Source organism: Lathyrus oleraceus, chromosome 1 (assembly GCF_024323335.1).
Source record: "Lathyrus oleraceus cultivar Zhongwan6 chromosome 1, CAAS_Psat_ZW6_1.0, whole genome shotgun sequence".
Lineage (NCBI taxonomy): Eukaryota > Viridiplantae > Streptophyta > Magnoliopsida > Fabales > Fabaceae > Lathyrus > Lathyrus oleraceus.
This window is the reverse complement of record NC_066579.1, coordinates 260,602,081-260,610,192: the sequence shown is the minus strand read 5'-3', so window position 1 is coordinate 260,610,192 and position 8,112 is coordinate 260,602,081. Positions and strand designations below refer to the sequence as shown.

At 34.4% G+C, this 8,112-nt stretch overlaps 1 long non-coding RNA gene across 1 annotated transcript; it reads left to right on the top strand.

Annotated features, from left to right (window-relative positions):
* Nucleotides 1–1,370: 1,370 nt before the first annotated feature.
* Nucleotides 1,371–3,842, top strand: LOC127130010 (uncharacterized). The gene is made up of 2 exons (XR_007806410.1): nucleotides 1,371–2,009; nucleotides 2,767–3,842. It is a non-coding gene; the product is annotated as an uncharacterized LOC127130010 (long non-coding RNA).
* Nucleotides 3,843–8,112: the final 4,270 nt, after the last annotated feature.

The following is an 8,112-nucleotide window of genomic DNA, read 5'->3' as shown; positions in this document are numbered from 1 at the left end:
TCAAAGCTATGTAGTTCATAAAACTATGAAAACAAAGAAAAGAGAGATTAAAGTGATGAAAAATATAACTTGTACCAAAAGACAATTGTGGCATAGGAACCCATAAAGGTAAATGAACTTTGAACCAAAGAGTAAAAGGCATATTGGCCAATAAAGAAAGGAATGAATTGTTTGGCCTCAAGACAAACATCTCTTGATTCACAAGGTCGGTACTGATAAATTGCCCTAAAAGGATATGTATGGACCCAAAGGAATATGATGTTTGGTCCAAGGAAACAATGCATCACTACAGGAGAACAAACAATTTGAAATCAAAATATAAAGGTATATTGAATCCATGAAGGAATAAACTCTGAACTAAAGAGTAAACATGCATATTGGCCAAAAAAGAAAGGAATGAAATGTTTATTGACGAGATAAACAACTCTTGATAAAAAGGTGGGCATTGGTTATTGGCCCAAAGGTATACATGGAATCCAAAGGGATAAAGTATTTGGTTCCAAAGAGAAGACAATAAAATATTGTTGAAGGATGGTAATGTTTGGAGAATAGGAAAGAATAAATAAATGTGCTTGTGGAGGATCTGAATCCTCTTGCCTACGTATTCTCACCATGTAATTAGAAAGTCAGAGCTCCGTAGTTCGACAAACTAATAGGGAACAAAGACAACAAGAGATTGCTAAGGAAAGAGATATGATAATGAAAGATGAAGAATACTGGGCAGTCATTGGATATGAACACTAAATTCTATGAATAAAGGTGAATACGATGAGCAACTGGTTCATTCGTCCCATACCCAAAGATGATCAGAATGAGTTAAAGAATCCTCCACTCTCACCCCTTCTTTACTACTTAAGGCTGATGGCATGTGATTCTCATCATAAGTTTCAAGTTGTTGAGGAAGAATCCTTCCTGCTCCTTATGATGATGGTGAATACAATGAGCAACTGGGTCGTTCTTCCCGTACCCAAAGATATTCAGAATGAGTTAAGGAATTCTCCACTCTCACTCTTTCTCTATTGTTTAAGCCTCATGTCACACAATTTGAATCTCGATTGACAAGCTCTTGAAGAAGACCTTTGACGTTCCTTGCATAATAGTCCACTACTTGATTTGTCTGGGATGCCTTGACTGGAAAACTAAACTTGAGGCCTTGAGATCCACAACATTACATGAACTGGTCTTACCAAGTAACCAATGGACTTTTGATCACTTAAATAGACTGGGGATTATACACAATCAAAGAATTTAGTTAATCAAAATATGTTTTGATCAACTTAATCAAACGAAATGAATTAGTTGGTTTATGTATAACCTATCTAAAGATTACTCAATTAAAACCTAACTATCTAATTATCACCAACACTAATCAATTAACAATCTAAAGTTTCTAATCATATTCTAACAAATCTAATTAGAAGTTAAAATCTAATCAATCTCTAATGAAATAATTAATCTAATTAATTTCTAAAACCTAAATCAAGTTCTAAAAATTAATCAGTCTAATTAATTTCTAAAATCTAAACAAGTTCTAAAAATTAATTAATTTAAAGTGATGAATTGGATGGAAGGGGAGAATGCAAGTCAAAGTCACGCATGTCTCACGGCAATAGGCTGGGAGAAGTTAATCACGTGTTAGCCAGTCAACCAGATATTTAAACGTATTATTTCCCTCATCCTGAGCTAACTTATGTCTGCCGCGTTGGAGATCTCCTCCGGCGGCGGCGAAACCCTAATGTCAACATAATCTATATCATCTCCTTCACCTTCGTCTCATGATTACAAATATCACCATAATACAATCCAATTCTTTTTCAAAGATCTGAACCGAAGAAATGTATTGAAGAACCATAAATCTTAGATTCAAAATTAAATCAAAACCACATGGAACCAAAGACCGATAGGTTGGGTCTTTGATTCCCCAAGCCCCCCTCTACATCCCTGTAACCAGCATGAAGCAAATCATTGAAGAAAGAAGATCACTCACCAGCACCGATGATGGAAATCAGGTACGATCTGAATCTTCTTCCTCTTCGTCTGATTCTTCTTCCCCTTTCTTCTTCTGAAACGTCTTCTTCTGAATCCTGAGAGATCGTGAGTTTTGAGAATTCAAGAGAAAGTGTGATGAATCGGAGGTTTTGCAGGAGTCTAGCTCGAGCACGTTGAAGCTTCAATATGAAGCTTCAATGGTTGCTGAAGATGAGCTTTGAGTGAGGGTAATGGAGAAAAGTTGCAGAGATTCTGAGAGAAAATTGAGAGTATTGATCAGTGTGTGTAAGAATGATTGAATGAGGGTGAAGAGAAAATTATATAGAGAGAAGGTTCAGATCAAATGGAGGATTGGAGTGAGGGTAGGAGTTAGTTAGATTCAACTCACCGAGTCAACTGCAAACTCAGCTAGTTATTGAATTGAACTCAGTGAGAAGTTAGTTAGGTTAATAAAATTCTGTTAGTGAATGAAAAAATTCAGTGTAAGGAGTTTAACTGTTAATGATTGAGTGAATATGAGTTCAGTTCAATTTCTGTTATATTGGTGAAAGTTCAGTTAAGTTTAGTTGAAAAAGAAAACAACTATATTAGTCATTAAGTTATTAGTTGGTGAGATGAATTGTTGTTGGATGGAAATGTCAGTTCAGTTTAAAGTTAATGAAGCTTTATTCTCTATTAATGAAATGAGTTGTTAGATGTTAATGTTAATTGATTTTCTCAATTTTAAAAGTTATGTCAATTGGTTAGCTCGATTGTTGTAGGATTTGTTTGATGCAGGTCTAGGTGAGGACCTTGATACAAGTTAGGGGTTGCAGGCTGACTTGTGGAACTAGTTTAACCATGTTATTGGGAGCAAATTGGTGATTGAACCATGTGATTGCATTCAAACTACAGACCAAGGCATGCTACAGGCTTTTCCATTCAATTTGTTTGTTGCACTCCAACGGTTTCTGCATGGATGTGTTGTTGTTTAGATGCTATCCATGTTCTACATGGTTATACTATGGTTGTTTGTTATGTAATGCAAATGATGTAGTAGTGTAATGTATGTTGACTGGCTTGCTCATGTTGGTGGTTTAATGCTTGTTCCTGCAGGTTCATGCTTGTGTAACAGTATGATTGGTAAGTATGTGTGGATTGCAGCATCTATGTGTGTGTTTAGGTCCTGATGCAGGTTGAGCATGTGTAGAACAACGAAAATTGGTTTGGATTGAACAAGATGCTAGCCATGATGAATATACATGCTGCTACTACATTGTGAATGATGTTGAACTGAACTCATGTTAACCATTTCCCTGCTGTTGATTGTTGTTGTTTTGTAGGTCTACTGTAGAATTTTGGAAGGCTTTTTGTCATTTGTATTGCATATGGCTGCTTAGATCATGAATATGTGCATGTATGTGTTCATGTTAGTTGTTATCTTTTATGAAATATGGGATAGGTTAGGCATAATCTTCGAATGTATGCTTGGTTTGATCTTGTTTGGATTGATGGCTGCATGATTTTAGTGCAAGGCCTATTTTAGTGCAAGGCCTGGTTTGTGTGATTGGTCATGGTTGCAAGGAAAAATCTAAATGTATTGAAAGCATGAGCAAATTCAAGGCATGACAAACTTGGTGCAAAATGGCTTTCTTGACATGAAGCAATATGGTGATAAAATCTCATGAAATAATGCAAGAGTGAATATGTAATGCACATTAGTGTTTAGATTATGGAAAAAAGGTTGGTTGACCAAAAAATCAACAGTTGACCAAAAGTCAACCTTTGTAAAAATTGCATTTTTTGCATTTCCTTTTGTAATTGACAATGTAAATGCTATTTTAATGATTGAATAATCATTTACTTGAATGAAATGATCCAGGATTAAATGTTAAACAAAATGTCTTCAAAAAATGAATTTTACTTGAAAATCCAATTTGATCCATGACTTAAAAGCGAATGAGTCAATCACCTTTAAACATTTGAATTATGAAGGCATGATAAAATGGGCTAAAATAAATGGATAAACCAAGGATTAATGGCCTATAATTCACAATGAATCATAATAGGACAATGAAGAACAATGGACCAAAAGATCAAGAACCAATGCAATCATGAACCATGATGCAATGACCATGGACCTATGAACTTGAAAGCACCATCGGCCTAGAACCAATGGATTAGGAATAACCAAGTTGAATGCATATGTATGGACACCTGAACAAGACCTTGAATCAGATGAAATCCCAAGTATGTAGACATGTATGTCAAATGAATGATTTCCATGATCCTATAGGGTATTTGATACATGATATAATGGTTAAGAACCAAGGCTTCCTGATTAGGGTTTCATGGTGCACGCCACCTAACCAAGGTCTTCAAACCAAGCATGAGCTTCACAGACAAGTCCCCATCATATGGGCCCATGATTAGGGTTTGGATGATCCGACCAATGCTCATGATCCAATAACAAGATTCCATAGTAGCATAGCCAAGAATTATGGTTTGATACTCAGAAGAATGTCATAATGAGGTCTCCTTGAATCCATATCTCAAGATATTAGGGTTTCAATCCCATGATGAACATATGAAAAGCCATGTCCTATTTCTAGAACTTGATCCACAATCTAACCCTAACTTTGTAAGCCACAAGCTTTGAATCTATGATGATCAATTAGCAAGTGTCAACATGAATGAATGATGCATATGAATGAAGCATGAATGTGTACAGATGAGTCTTAAGTCAAGGTTGGATGAAAAGATGAAAACGGGAGAGCATATTTTGGGGTATGACAGTCAACATAGTATTGTTCATATCATAACAAATATAAACAACAAAACAAATACATGTGAGTTAATTATGAACGAACTCATATTTGTTTTCTGTTTGTTCGTTGCACCAACTATGACACAAAAAGAATAACCATGTATTTAACTATGTATATTTACTGAATCAACTTCAATCTTATATCTAATAATATTAGTTCCCTGTCATCCAAGTTTGACTTTATTCTTGATTGGCTGTTACTACTAATAACTATCAAAGTAGGTGAATGATAGTTGTTAAACAAACCACGTATTCGTAGAAAACTTGAAAGGTGGAATAGTAACTCAATTCATACAAGTGAACTCAGAGTCTTACAATTCTAGTTGTTCAATGAATTGTATGTAGTTCGATATATACACATAATTTCTTCAATACCCAAACCTTGCTTTCATGACTACATTCCTAGTTAGGATCTAGAAGGTCATATACATATATCTTTGCTCAAAATTATCATGTGCAAGCATTTATTAATTAATACAAAAATGACTTAGATCATTATGTTAACCATATGCTTAACAAATCTGATTTCACCTACTGAAACTAAGTGATAATTGAACATTGCAATTAATAGGCAACCATATGGGAAGATTTTTCTTCCCTTGATATGAATGCAGATCACTCATCACCAAGTTCGACATCCTCTACAGATAAATTTATTAATTTTCCTTCTCCAATTTCTGCAACAGTTTGGGAAATGTGTTTATCCATAGGAACGATCTCGTTGATAATATTGTCAAGAATATCAACTACCTCGCTCATTTTTGGGTGAGACCTTGGTTGCTTCATTAGACACTTGTTTGCTAGGATTGCAAGTTTATGAGCTGATTTGGTGCAATCTTGCCCCTCAAGTTAAGGATTGATAATATGATGTAACTTCTTAGAATTAGATACATAAGATCTTACCCACTCCAAAAGCTTTTGTTCGTTTCTTGGTAAGTTTCTTTCCACAACTCTCCTCTCAGTGGTAAGCTCATAAAGAACTACACCAAAGCTCTAGACATCACTCTTAGCAGTCAGCTTACCAATATGAACATACTCCGATGCAAACCCAAACTTGATCCCAACCCAATCAAAATAGATTTCCCTATCAACTTCGGGGCGAGTTCGAGTGGGTACTTGCAAGTATGGGTTATGTTGTCATGTCTAATCACACTATAGGATCTTGACCGAATTGACATTTGTTTGAACTCGAGTATAGGAAGCCAATTTCTTTGATATCACTTCAAGTTATGTTAACGGAGTAAGTTGAAAGTCTGCTCCATCACGCATGTCATTTTTACCTCACACTCACAATCAAAAGAAAAATATCTTTAATAACACTGAACTAGTAAATAAGAACAGAATAAGAGTGGAAATAAAAAAAAATAAAAATAAAAATAAAAATAAAGTTAAAAATTAAAAATTAAAAAATAAAAAATAAAACCACTAATAAAATAATAAAACAAAAATTAAATATAGAAAATAAAAATATAAAATAAAAGTTAAATTCTAAGTATTTACAACTAATAATTAGAAACAAAAAAAATATTAAAGATAAACAGCTAATAACTAGCAACAAAGAAAATTCAAATTTAAATCTAAAAATAAAAATAAAAAAACAAATGTCGCACAAAAATTGCCTTGTTGAAATCAACAATCTCTGACAACGGCGCAAAAAACTTGATGACCTCTCGGCAAGTGTACCAATAACATCGAAGTAATCATAAAATGATTGTCTCCACGAGGATTGTAATTTAACAAGAAGTTTATGTCCAATATTAAGTAAAAGAAAGGGGGTTTTCATTAGAAAAATGGTTCTAAATCGAGAGTTTAAAAAGATGAAATTCAAGATTGCGAAGGCGATTAGGACTATTTACCGAATCCCCTTATTTTTACCCGTTGATGAATTGTGTACCTGTTGAGTTTCAATCATATTATTATTTCACTACGAATTAACATAACCACTACGCCTAATTCTATGATGTGTAGCTCACTAATTTATATGGTAATTCCCTAATTCCTTAGGCCAATTCAAAGATAAATTAGACTTTCTAAGTGCGTTAATTCATTAGGAACAACATCTAAATTCTTATTCCTAGTTCATTATCAAGTTGAATAAATTGGCTAGTTCAGTTAATTAGACTATCTGTCAGAAATTCCTAATTATCTAGATTTATTCGTACACCCGTAAGCGACAAAAGACATTAAACACAAGAATAATTTAAATAACATAATAACATTAAAAGTACTAAACAAATATCAAATAGACATATGATCCAACAGAGTAAAACAAGGTTAATATTAAAATGACCTAATATAGAGAAACTTGACAACTCATTGATAAGATAACATATGCCAAGAGTGGAGAGGTATTCATCATCAAAATCTATGGAAGAATTTCTCTCCAATGACTCTAATATGCTCCAAAATGTCTCATTGAATGATCCTAGTTGTCACTTTCTATCTCTAATCCGGAACCCTTGAAAAAGTGGCCAAAAGATGCTTTAAATAGCAAAAAGCGTGTCAAATAAAAATGCAGTATCACACTATAATACAAGCCTCATCGTGCCTTGATGAGTTGCATCGTGGGCTCAAGACTTTCAGGGGAAAACACACATTTTTTCTCCTTTTTCTTCACAATTTACACAATTTTTTTGCATCTTCCTTGTACTGACTTTTTGCTCAAATCTTCACACATTAACATGGTTTTTAATTCTCGTGCTTCTGAACTTACCAAAATTTCTTTATAAAATTACGCAATGAAGATTGTCATCATTAGATGAATGTTAAAGTAGTGCTTGCTACCGTGAACTTGAGTTTTTGAAATTCTGTTCTGTAAGACCCCAATTTTGTCCCTAAGATCCCTCATGGCATCATAACATTTGGCATTGCCTCAAGGATCATAAGCATCTTGGTTCCCCTTGCCTTTGGGTGGGACTCCTTGTGAGTGGTTTGAGATCACCAAGCATGCTTGAATTGTACATCATTGCTTTTCTTATTTTGTTCACTAACCAAAAGCACAAAAATATGTCCCTAACATGTTTTATTTATAGCTTGAGCCATCACAAGGTCAAGAGCCTCAAAGAGATCACTTATGCAATGGTAAGGTCAAGAGGAGATAATAGCAAGCATGGTAATGGTTCCCAAAGCTCTCATCCATCAAATATGCCTCCCTAGAACCTCAATTCATCATTTTGATCAAAGCAAGTCAAAGGGTTTGAGGTTTGTGCCCCAAAGAAACCCTAATTCATCTATGCACCACAATGCCTTGCTCATGAAGCAACCTCAACCCATGATCAAATACAATCAAGGGAAGTTCTTTAATTTATCATTTCATG